Here is a 12,642-nt window from a genome sequence, read left to right as displayed (position 1 = left end):
CCTTTTACTAATCTGTTTCCTAGGAGTACCCGATGAGTCGGAAAAATCTCAATTCACCATACCTGCGCTATGATTTGAAATAGGCCTAAATTGTAATTCTAGACCAGGTCATACTACAACAACAACAACAACTACTACTACTACTACTACTACTACTACTACTACTACTACTACTACTACTACTGAGCCTCTACGTTAAGTGTGCACATTGCTCGTTCAAAACAGCGCGTCAGAGAAGGGATCGAATAGTTGGACTACTGTGATGAACCAGTGTGTTCCGTACCAGCAGTATCAGAAAATTTATGAACCAGAGGAATGGCACGCTAAAGAAGAAAGTTTTCTAACTCCCCAGCTAATTCCCGCCAATATTCATTCAGGCTGTTATACTTGGTACGCAGCAGTAATCCCATCTATCGGAGTTGAGTGGCAACATAAGAAATTAAGAACATCACAACAAACAATGGTCAGTGTAATGTTATTGTTGATCAATGTTATGCGCTTTCGATATTGTAGGCCTACACAGTTTTCTTCCGACTCTGAAATACCATTCTTATCGTAGTCGGTATGGTAAAACTGAATAAAAAATAAAAAATAAATGAACGGAAATTCTACTCTCTATAACGTTTGTTTTGTAGTACTTTTCGACAGGACCAATAACATAGGTATTTTAAAATTAAATTTTAGGCGCCTTCCCCTAAACTGCAATTTCATCCAGGGTGAATAAAACTCGTTATAGCTTAGACTGTAGTTTGTTATTCCCCGACACTATATACCGATTTTCATTAAATTCTGTTAACCTATTTCCTCGTGGCTTGGCGTTGATATGGACTTGGCAACAAAAATAAAAATTCATGAATATCTGTATTATCATAGCCGGTACGGTAAAAATGTACAAGGCAGAAATGATCGCAAATTTAATTCTATTAAACTTTTGTTATGTCGTATTTATCGATAGAACTAGTGATAATATAAATATTTGAGAATTAAATTATAAGCCTCCCCTAAACTACCATTTCACTCAGCGTGAATTAAATGAATTATAGTCTAGATTGTAGTGGGTCATCCCCCTATTTTACATACCGATTTTCATTAAATTCTCTTTAGCCGTTTTCTCGTGATGCGTGTACAGACAGACAGACAGACAGACAGACAGACAGACAGACAGACAGACAGACAGACAGACAGACAGAAATTACAGAAAAGTAAAAAGTGCATTCCCTTGTTACTGTAGACGTGACCGATACAGTAATACCGCAAATATAGATGTGTTTTAAATTTTTATTAAATGCCAGGAGAATCTACTGTAATCTAACTTTAAGTTCTCCGAAGGAAAAGATGGCTCTTGAAAACGAACATAAGAAAGATTAAAAATGATCGGTTTATAATCAAAATCAAGTACATTATGAACAGTAAAATCAATCGGTCTCAACTCCTTTTTCACCCCACCGCCGTTAAGTTGATATACCCCCCATCCAAAAAAGAAGGCGTGTTTCTTTATGTTTGAAGGAGATTCCAAATACCGATGTTCACGTCTGATACCTTCAGTTTTGAGATATAAGTACCCCCATAAAAATAATTCACTTTTTTTCACTTTCTTTCACACTCCTCCCCCCCCCCCCGAAAAAATACTTGTTTCTTTATGCGTAAAATATCTGTAACATCTTCAGTTTTTGAGGTATGTGTCCTCATAAAAGGAATTCAACTCCTTTTTCACCCCCGCTCCCAAGATGAATTTCTCCCAAAAATGTGTTTTTCTTTGTTTATAAAGGAGATCCAAATACCAATTTTCACGTCTGTAACAACTTTAGTTTTTATTAGATGTAAGTATCCTCGTACAATTAATTCAATTAATATTTCAGTTCTTTCACCCTTCATTGGATTTTGGAAATCAAAGTAATACGTGTTTGTTTACTTTTAAAGCAGACTCAAAATACCAATGTTCACGTCTGTAACATCTTGAGTTTTTGAGATATCACTATCCTAATAAAAATAATTCAGCCCCATTTTCAGTCATGTTTACCCCCCACCCAAGTGGTTTTTCCGAAAACAGAAACATACATGTTATAGAGATAAAAAATATAATTTTCACTTTTGTAACATGTTAAGTTTTTGAGATGTACTGTAGACATGCTCATTTTAAAATTTCACCGCCTTTTTAGTTCTCCTTAAGCGGAGTGTCCGGAAACAAATCACCTTTCTTTACTTTTACAGGAGATTCCAAATACCAATATTTACGTCTGTAACATTTTACGTTTCTGAGATATACTGTAGATATGGTTTTTCAAAAAAATCACCCCATTTGTCACTCCTGTTTAACGCCCATTGATTGGATTTTCAAAAAACAAAAGGTACGTGTTTATTTTTAAAGGAGATTCCAAATACCAATTTTCAGGTCTATAATATCTTCAGTTTCTGAGATATAAGTACAGTATCCTCATTAAAAGCATTCAACCCCTTTTTCACCCTTTTCACCCCTCCTAGTGGGATTTTCCGAAAACAAAAAATACCTGTACCTTTATTTTTAAAGGAGATTCTAAATACCAATTTTTACATCTATATACTTTAAAAGTTTTGAGTTATAGATACTCGTTTTAAAAATTCATTCCCCTTTGCGACGGAATATCTAAAAGTTCTCCGTTAGCGAGCACCTACATTGTAATATAAATGTATCCTCAAAATTTAATTTCTTTATGTCCAGTGGTTTTGGCTCGGCAATGGTGAATGAGTCAGTCAGTCAGTTAGTCAGTCAGTCAGTCAGGACATGTTCTTATATATATTAGTGCATACATTCAAATTTCGTATTTATTGTGCATGTTTTCGACATTTATTATGCATATTTTAACATGTTTTACAAGTAGTCTTCAAGAAAATTTAATGTAATTAATGCCGCTAACTCTTTCGACAATGAAACGGATTAAAGGAAACTGGCACTTATCAAGACACACTGCAAAATCATACCAGCGAGAATCAATCAAGAATCTAGAAACACGTGGGTTGCGTCTTCGTGATCCGTTGTACATTATGGAGAACGTGAAGTGTGAACTGGAAGGTATCTCAATAAACCTCGAATTCCGTCTGCAAACAGAATATCGTGATGTCCTTGAACGAAATCCAGGCTACGACATCATGGTGGCTATAAACAAATATTTAGCTGGTATTGATAGACTAATGTTTAACACATAAAGTCCCACCCGAATTCAACTATTGTTCTGTCACATCCGTAGATGTAGATAGATCATTTTCCGCATCGAAGCTGGTTTTAACAATCACCAAAACACAAAAAACTTGGAGAAGACTGTTGTAGTGTACTGCAAAGGAAACAATGGACAGGAAAAGTAAGGGGTGCAGTGTAAAATGAAGGAGGAATATGCATTTAAATGTGTTTCTTCGCGTTTGCGTTTCTTTCACGGTTTTCTTACAACATTACTATTTGATTTATCATATGTATTAATTAACACAGAAGCCTCCGCGGTTCAGGCGGTAGCGCGCCGGCCTCTCACCGCTGGATACCGTAGTTCAAATCCCGTTCACTCCGTGTGAAATTTGTGCTGGACAAAACGGAGCAGGACAGGTTTTTCTCCGGGTACTCGGGTTTTCCATGTCATATTTCATTCCAGCAACACACTCCATTAACATTTCATTTCATCTATCAGTCATTTATCATTGCCCCAGAGGAGTGCGACAGGCTTCGGCAGCCAGCACATTTCCTATCCTCGCCGCTAGACGGGGGATTCATTCATTCCAATCCTGACCCGGTCGAATGACTGAAAACAGGCTGTGGATTTTTCCTTAATTAACACACAGTTTATTATCTAGGAGGTGAGTGCATATTGTTTTAACAGTGAACACTGATAGATTGATACGTTTCACAAGCTATGCACGGATTGTTTGTATTAGACGAACAGTCGCAGCTGATAAGTAGTGCGATATTTTGCTTTTTCATTCTCGTGTTTATTCATGATCGTGATTTTTTGTATTGGTATGGGTGAATCGCGTGAGTCGGGTCTAGTGAAGGAATGTTCGTTTGCATTTCATACACCTGTTTAATAGCATGAACATAAGTGAAAACTTAAGTGCATATTTCACCACTTTTTGCAGCATAGTTGCATGCTTATATTGGTGATTTATACAGCATATAAATCAGATGTCTACTCATCAGTAAGGCTCGGATTTCCATGATGCAAAATTCTGACACCTCGGCGTCTCCGAAAACCGTCAAAGTAGTCATTAGGATGATAAACCATTATTATTATTTTAAACGCATTACATGGAATTACATATCAGTGTATGCACAACAAAGTACACTTACGTGATCCCCCTGCGTGGGTATTTGGATCCGACTTTCACTGAACTGACCTTCATCACTGGCAGCCAGCCAGTCCTTACCTGACTAAAGCACACCAATAATGAAATATATGGCCAATAACAACTGTGTTATCGTTTTGGCAGAAACTAAAATGTGTATAAGAGACCAGAATATTAGTATGATATGTCATAGAAATCTGATTCCTGCGTATGAGTATATTTTATATAAATGTTTTACGGATACTTGGTCCGTCTGTCATGAATGTTTGTGTTGTTACAGCGACCGACCGACCGACCGATCGACATGCGCCCTCCACAGCTGAAGGTAAGGCTGCTATGTATTCTTTGCATAATACAGTATGTCTTTCACTCTATGACAGGTTGTTCTGTATCGATCGATCATGGCCTTTGTTTCATGTGTTCATACTATGACTGGTTAAAGCAAGACCATCTACAATAATATCAGACCTTAATACCAAACAACTTGGCCGACGTATCGGTTCGATGTAAACTCGCCTGTGATACATAAACATAATCTTTTGATTATCGTATTGAGTTGCTAAGCTGTCAATAATAACGATTATAATGCTTTACTTTGGGTAATAGACCAACACTATCTAGAAATACCCTGTATTTAGATAAGCAGTGTGTGGATAATTCAAAATATACATATTTTCTATGAACTAGTATGGTAAAGGAAATAGGTAATATTGGATTGCATTCTAAAATAACAGTCCTGGGGGAATATTTGATGCGTTTCAGTTCAGTCAGTTAAATAACCAATCACCAATGATCCGAATTTAGGGCTGTCGTCCAAGTGGCAGATTACGTATCAATTGTCTACCTAGTCTTTGCTTAAGTGATTTCAAAGAAGTTGGAAATTTATCTAATTGGTGTAGATATAGTAGGGGGCACCCTTGGTAAATTATTCCAGACCGTAATTCTTCTTCCTATAAATCAGTACTTGTTCTAGAAATACATTTATTTGAATGACCTTTCTATTACCATACGCTTTTAAATATAATAGCCTACCTCGTTCCAGAAATTTGTTAGAAACATAACCTTGTCGCGAATTTCAGTTCTCTCATAACAATGATTCTGATAATGATCCAGCAAACTGCTACATCTGTTTCACTTGAGATAATCAATAGGAGAATCAATTTGAAATTCTCTGGTAGCATATGCATTTTCGTATAAAGCACTTCAACACTCAAATCGTTGGCAACGTAAATACGTACTGTAAGTGATAGTATATCAGTTGATACCTTGGCCTGTAATTTAACAAGGAATATGTATTATTCATTCACATATAAAATAAAGAGCTTTATCACTTTTTATAACCTCACTTTTAAAATCCTCAAAAGGTATATTAATTGAGAAAAGTACTAGGATTGGCACCAACACAGAGTTTTGGCCTTATCCGAAAAAGAAAACAGCTCATTGAAACATTTATCCTCGAATGTTTTAATGCACCCTAATAAATTACTTGTAACTACGAAATCGTCACGATGCATTAAGTACACTTGATCTGAATGTAAGTGCATCTGCTGCAATATGAATTACATCCAGACATGCAATACGATCGACACGTCCTAATATATCAAAATAGTTTTAAAACCAAATTTCAGTAAAAACATCACTATACTAACGTTTCCTAATCAAACCAAACCAACAGAAAGAACTAAACAGATGCTTCGCACATGCTCATGTTTACATTTGAACAAACCGATTGGGGCGCCATTTTAGCTAATATCGATAGCTCCATTAAGGTCTGATATATTATAGTTGGTCTTTGTTAAAGTGTTTTCATAACAGTACTGCAGTAGCCTTCCCCCTCCCCTGTACGTATACGATATCCCCTGCCTGTCATAGGAGGCGAATAAACAAGAGATCCCAGGGCCCCTTAACTTGGGAGCGTGGTCTGCGATCAGGGGCCCCTTAGCACAGCCGGGCATTGTTTCCTATTACTTGTGCCAACCTCTTCATTTTCATTTTCGATCTTACTTGGTTAACTCTTAACCTTGAGGGTATTATGTTTGTGAGACCCAGGGAGTCCTTCATTTTCTCGCGCTTTGTGCTCTTCCCTTTCCTGGTACCCTCATTCTTCGATATCTTTTTTTCCTTCTGATCATGAAATGGTTGTCTAATTGTCCTTCCTCTTAAATTAACAACCTCCACCACCTCCTCCTCCTCCACCGCCGCCGCCACCACCACCACCAACACCACCACCATTACGCGAGTAGGTGCTCCTGCATTGCTGTTCGAATGTATGTGTTAAAAACTTTTTTTCCTTTTTTAAGTACGCTGCTTAATGAAGAGTATAGTGTTTGTAGATTTTATGGGGTAAGAGGTCTCGAACAGAACTGTATAGTTTTGCTAGTAGTTTTTATATAAAATATTACTTCAGTTATGTCTATCCTTTAAAAAAATAAACTTCTGCCGTGCACAAAATTACGCTTGAATTCGACTCTCTCCAGTTGCAGCTCTGGAGGCGCGGCTTTGTCGAACACTTCCTCCGTTCCAAATTATGGTGTAGATACAAGTTCAAAGTGTGGGATTCGTGAGCATGCGATACAGTACGATATTGTGCTCAGTATTGAAAGAGACTTCCACTGTCCTGACGTGACCACTAGCAGCCTGCTGGACACAAGACAAGCGTCGCATTTACGTTTACGTTTGAGAGTGAGTCAAATGGCTCCCAGCAGTAGTCTTCTGGTTAAGACAAGGGTTCATCAACCCTGTCAAATTGGAAAAAGACCTCAAGGGAACAACAATTGACAAGTGAGTGCCGTAGAGCTATTCTGCAGATTTTGCTGCAATACAAAAATGGTGGAAATTTGCAGATAGCTGAAAAGTTTCAAGTAACATCACCGACTTTATCCCGAATTGGTACCGAGCTAAACAACAGCATGATAAATGTGTATTATGCGCTGATATGAACTCTAGGAAGAGAGGAAATTGTGGTCACAAACGCAAGACTATTCTGCAGAACTTAGCAATGTAAAGGACATTCCCCTACACAAATGTGGGACAGTGTCATGAGCTATTGAAATGCCTAAAACAACTCTGTTTCTGTACGTCAAGGAGGGCAAAATAATTAAGAGAGTTTCATCCACACTGAATCCTCTTCTTACAGAAGATAACAAATGCGTACGTCTATATTCTGTTTATCTGTGGTGGAAGGTAATGGTAAATTCAGGGCCATGTAAGAATACGTACAAATTGATGAGAGGTCGTTCTGTTTTGGTGAAGTCCGCAACGTCAGTGCAGAAACAAGAGATTCATTCCTAAGATAATGTTTTTGGCAGCAGTGGCAAAACTCAGGTGGGACTCTCACAAAAAGCAGTGGTTTAATGGCGGAGTATGCATTTTGTTGGTCGTTAATTGATTAAAGGAGGCACATAGAAGCGGAAAGAACCGAGCAGCTAAAATATCAATAACACGAAATGTCATTCGGGTAATGCTCAACCGAAACGTCATCCCAGCCATCCAAAAACAGTTTCCAGCAAGTTGCAAGAAGTTGGTCATAATTCAGCAGGACAATGCGAAACCCCATTGTTCTGATCAAGGTCTAGCAATTATTGCGGCAGCCCAGAAAATTGATGGAATATTGTCCTGAAGAGGGAACCACCCAACAGTCCTATTTTCAGTGTATTGGACCGCGGATTTTTAAAAATGTAATCCAATTTCTACAACAGAAAATTCCAAGAACGACACAAGAATTCGACTGCTTAGGATCAGACAAATGTAACTACATTTTTAGTTTTTTGTCGATACTGTCATTGTTTTGATCAGTCTAATTGATTAACTGTATTATCGTAGCATTCAAGGCCCTAACCAAAGAAAAATTGAATGATTTTTCTCATTTTGCAGCAATACATGGAGTGTTCCATGATAAAACATGCTAGTAATGCATACAAGCTACCCCATATGGGGAAAAACATAGTCGTTCAGGAACATTACCTGATGCACTTCAGCACAGTCAAGAGGCTAGGAAGGCAGCACAATGAGCCTTAGTATAGTGAACATACGCCACATTGCAACTTATCCAGTATAATAGAGTATTGACATTTTTTGGGATGTATTAAATTATGGAGTGAATACTTTTCCATGCGGTAAGTTATTTCATGGTCATGTATAAATGCGGTACCTGTTAAATATATTAATGATGGAGTGAACATTTTTATTTGTAATTATTAGTGACGTATTTTGAAATGTAAGGTATCAAGACATCATTAAATGTGACACTATTAATATTCAAGGAGTGAGTAATCATATTGCAAAAATGCTGATTATTGTAATATAATAATGTGATATCTCTACCATAATTCGGAACGGAGGGAGTATTTACTAATTATTCACCAGCACACTTATTATTATTATTATTATTATTATTATTATTATTATTATTATTATTATTATTATTATTATTATTATTATTATTATTATTATTATTATTATTATTACGATGTTTTGTGCATTTGCAGAGGTGAAAGAAGGTGCTGGGTGGAATAGGTCTCAACTTACGAAATTAAAGTTAATTTAAAACTTTAACAAAGGTTATATTTTCTTTTCAAAATCAACAGATAACAACAACAGAGTAACAGGTACCAAGTAGCAGGAAAATAATTTAAGAAATTACAATAGTTACAAGATTTGGGCTTCGAGCCCCAAGATTAATTTCTGAGCTCTCAGCTCACCACCACAATAGCTAAAGGGCAGAAAACCCCTAAGTACAAGGAGCACTTGCTCCTAATTACAACGTTAAGAGGGAAAGAGCAGACCCGCTCTCAATTTTACAAGCCTATCCAAGGCTACAACAAACTTCATTTCTGTCTGCCCTTAAGGCACATCAAGAAACAGGGGTATTTGATACCCAGCCTACAGGGCCTTTACATGAGGAAAATAAAACATCAGGTTAAGTTACTGGCCCATAATACAAAATAGAATGGAGGCGAAGCTTGCACTCCTAATACACTTTTGAAACCTACTTGGCACTAGGCCGCTTACGCAAGGGCTAATCCCATACTAAGGAGGTGACACGATAAGAAAACTTTATTACATTATGAAGAGAAGAAAAACGGTTATGAAAACGGTCACCTCAAAACAATATGAGTGGGAGCTCGAGAGGGTAGGCAATCTCTATCTCAGTTTGTAGTTAAAGAGACGGAATTGTTACCAAATGTCTATTACATTTTAAAGATAGGTTACATGAGAAAAGTTTCGAACCTGCCCCGAGGGTTAAACTGCTGAGCTAGCAAGAAATAAAGTTATTAAACGGCCATTACCTTGTGGATGAACTGCTGCCCGAAGAAAGAGGCGCTTCCCGTCCCCTGCTACATAATCACACACTAAGCAAGATGTCGATGAAGTGGCCCCGAGACAAGAAAATCAGCAGTTTATATATCCTCGTGGAACATTCGAGACCTTTCAAGAATGAGTACACACACCCCCCTCAACTTTATTGGATAGCTTAAAGCAACATATCCATATCGGAGAAGACATACGTTATTGGTCAAAAATTAATTAGAGAAATTCGGGATTGGCTAAATTCAAAACAAGCGGGTAGAAATGATTAATGTTGCCAACCCATAAACCACAGAACAAAATTTAGTAAGGTCAAAAACTTATGAACACAAAACTTCTTCAAGAAGGTTCATTCCTTTGCAACAGAGTGCGTAATCCTAGTTTTTTTCTCTGTAGAGACATCTAGCAGAGAATGTCCACGCTTCTTGATACGGAATTACGGAATTAAGACACAGTTCAGAACACTACAAGATTACCAAATTTACAGTAGTGACATATTTTAAGAAATAGTAGAATTAGTTCAGTTTTCAAGGTTCCAAACTTCTCCTGTAGAGGAGTTTAAATTGGCGCAATATTTGAATGAGCGGCATGGAGGTGTACCGCCCGGTACAATTCTTCTTCTTATTATTATTATTATTATTATCCGAGCAAGTAGCCGCACGGTTTGGGTCACGTAAATATCAGCTTGCTTGCATTCGGGAGATAGAGGGTTCGAACCCCGCTGTCGGCAGCCCTGAAGATGGTTTTTCCGTAGTTTCTCATTTTTACACCAGGCAAATGCTGGGGTTGTGCCTTAATTAAGGCCACGGGCGCTTCCTTCCCACTCCTAACCCTTTCCTATACCATCGTCACCCTCAGACCTATCTGTGCGACGTAAAGCAGCTGTAAAAGAATCGTGTTCAGTACATATCGAAGAGAATTTAAGTACAGAACGAAAATGGTCAGCCGAGTACCAGTGGGATCCGAACTTACAATCTTCCGATTTCGCGTAGCCGAGTGAGGGACTTTTATTTACCTCCGGGATCTTTTACCCGAGAGGAGGCCGTCATCAGTACATCATTCAGTCATATGCCTACATAGAGATTTGCATGCACTCGTACTGTATGTCTGCAATTTCCTGTTGTTTCCATCCATGCAGAGGGTATAATAATCCCTGAGCAATATTGAGTACTATTGAGCCTTTCAAGTTAGCCATCCAGACTGCCGCGCCTGAAAGGCTGCTATCTCTTTCGATGAACCATTCGTCAATGTGGTCTCTCGATAGATATATATATATATAGTTGCGCCTACGGCTCAGTTACGTGCTTCAGTGAGTCAAGTCACCCCACCATGGCGAAGACACAATTGTTTACAAATCATATTCATATTCTTCAGTCGTCGCCATAAGACCTATCCGTCTCGGTGCGACGTAAAGCAAATAGAAAAAAAAATCTTCAGGATATCGAATACGTCTGAAATACGGTAACTTCATAAATGAGATTTTCGTTAATTTGTGATGAGTTTGGTCTGGGTAGACTTTAGGGCGAATGATGTCAGCTTTTTCTTGCCTAAGTTGTTCCTTGCTCCTTTCATGCAAAATACTTGTTTTCTGGCTCGAAGAACAAAATATCTCGTGGTATATTAAACAATATCAGTGAGGACACTGACTAAAATTTTCCAAACTACGTGGTTTATATTCTTCTTTTTATTGTTGTTGTTTTCAGGCTCTGTAGCTGAATGGTCAGCGTAATCATCTTCGGCTCATTGAGCTCTGGATTCGATTTCCGGCCGGATCGGAGATTTTAGTCGCGTTTGGTTAATTCCTCTAGTTCGGGGTGGGTGTTCGGGATCGTCATAATACTCTTCTTCATTTACATACAACATATCACACTACCAACCACCACAGAAACACGCATTGATGAATCCATCTCCACCCATAATAAGGTTTGTGACTAGAAGGGCAGCCGGTCGTAAAACTCGGCTTAATACACATTAGTGAAGACTGCAGATAACTGGGAATATTATATTAAATAATTAGGCAGAAGTGATTAATGTTTAATATTATGTTTCATTTTCACGCACATCAGAGTGTTTACGTTTCTTCTATTGTACTTCGGTTTGCCTATTCAAAGAACACGTTGAAACTTATTATTTGACTTAATTCTTATTGTCTTCCCATAATCTCTTCATGGATTCACTGTGGTTGTTTCTTGCATTCTTCTAACCATTTCTTACTAGTTTTGTTAAATTTTTACTTAAATTCGTGCTAAAGACACCGCGATTTCTCATTATGCCTTATGTGGTATTCATAACTTGTAGGACTTCCTTTGTTTCTTCTAGTCAGTCTGTCGTGTTATTCTGTGTAGCCTATTTATTATTTTAAATAATATTTTGGTGAGTCAGTTGTTGTCCATTCCGTAAATATGTCAATAGCATTTGTAGAGTCTCTTGCGTAGGATGTTACAAAATCTGTATGTTAAGGGCGGTCCACACGCAACGACCTGTCTGTGCAAATGTCTGCGCAAATCAGATTGTTGCAAACAAGAGTGTACAAACCAAATGTGTCCGCATGGCACAGTTTTATTGTGGCCGGTCTCTTTGTACTTCAGCACCAAAGCGTCATAGGCCTGATTCTTTATGCCCCGCTCACTATAATCTTTTGATTGAACATGCCACAAGCACGGAAACTTCTTGTATAAATCAGTGAGTTCTGAAAGAAAATCACGTGTGCATTGACGAAGGTCTGCCACAGTTAAACGATAATCTGATAGTGTTCATACACAAGAACTAGGACAATTGATCAAGATTTGTGGCGATGCTTGAACTGGAGCGTCCATATGCAACGACTTATCTGTGGTTGGTGCAAATTGGTCTCAGACGATTTTTATTTATTTACAAGTTGCTTTACGTCGTACCGACAGAGATAGGTCTTATGGCGACGGTGGGACAGGAAAGGGCTAGGACTGCGAAGGAAGCGGCCGTGGCCTTAATTAAAGTACAGCACAGGTATTTGCCTGGTATGAAAATGGAAAACCTCGGAAAATCATCTTC

At 38.0% G+C, this 12,642-nt stretch overlaps 1 protein-coding gene across 5 annotated transcripts in view; it reads left to right on the top strand.

The window, feature by feature from the left end:
- Positions 1–12,642, top strand: part of Mrtf (Myocardin-related transcription factor) — an 814,655-nt gene that overhangs the window by 148,425 nt on the left and 653,588 nt on the right. For all 5 annotated transcript variants that reach the window (XM_067147011.2, XM_068227571.1, XM_067147015.2 and 2 more), the window contains exon 2: positions 4,586–4,630. The gene's annotated coding sequence lies outside the window, so the exon portion shown is untranslated. The remainder of the gene's footprint in view (positions 1–4,585; positions 4,631–12,642) is intronic.

Source organism: Anabrus simplex, chromosome 5 (genome assembly GCF_040414725.1).
Source record: "Anabrus simplex isolate iqAnaSimp1 chromosome 5, ASM4041472v1, whole genome shotgun sequence".
NCBI classification, from domain to species: domain Eukaryota; kingdom Metazoa; phylum Arthropoda; class Insecta; order Orthoptera; family Tettigoniidae; genus Anabrus; species Anabrus simplex.
This window is presented reverse-complemented; position numbering and strand designations above follow the sequence as displayed.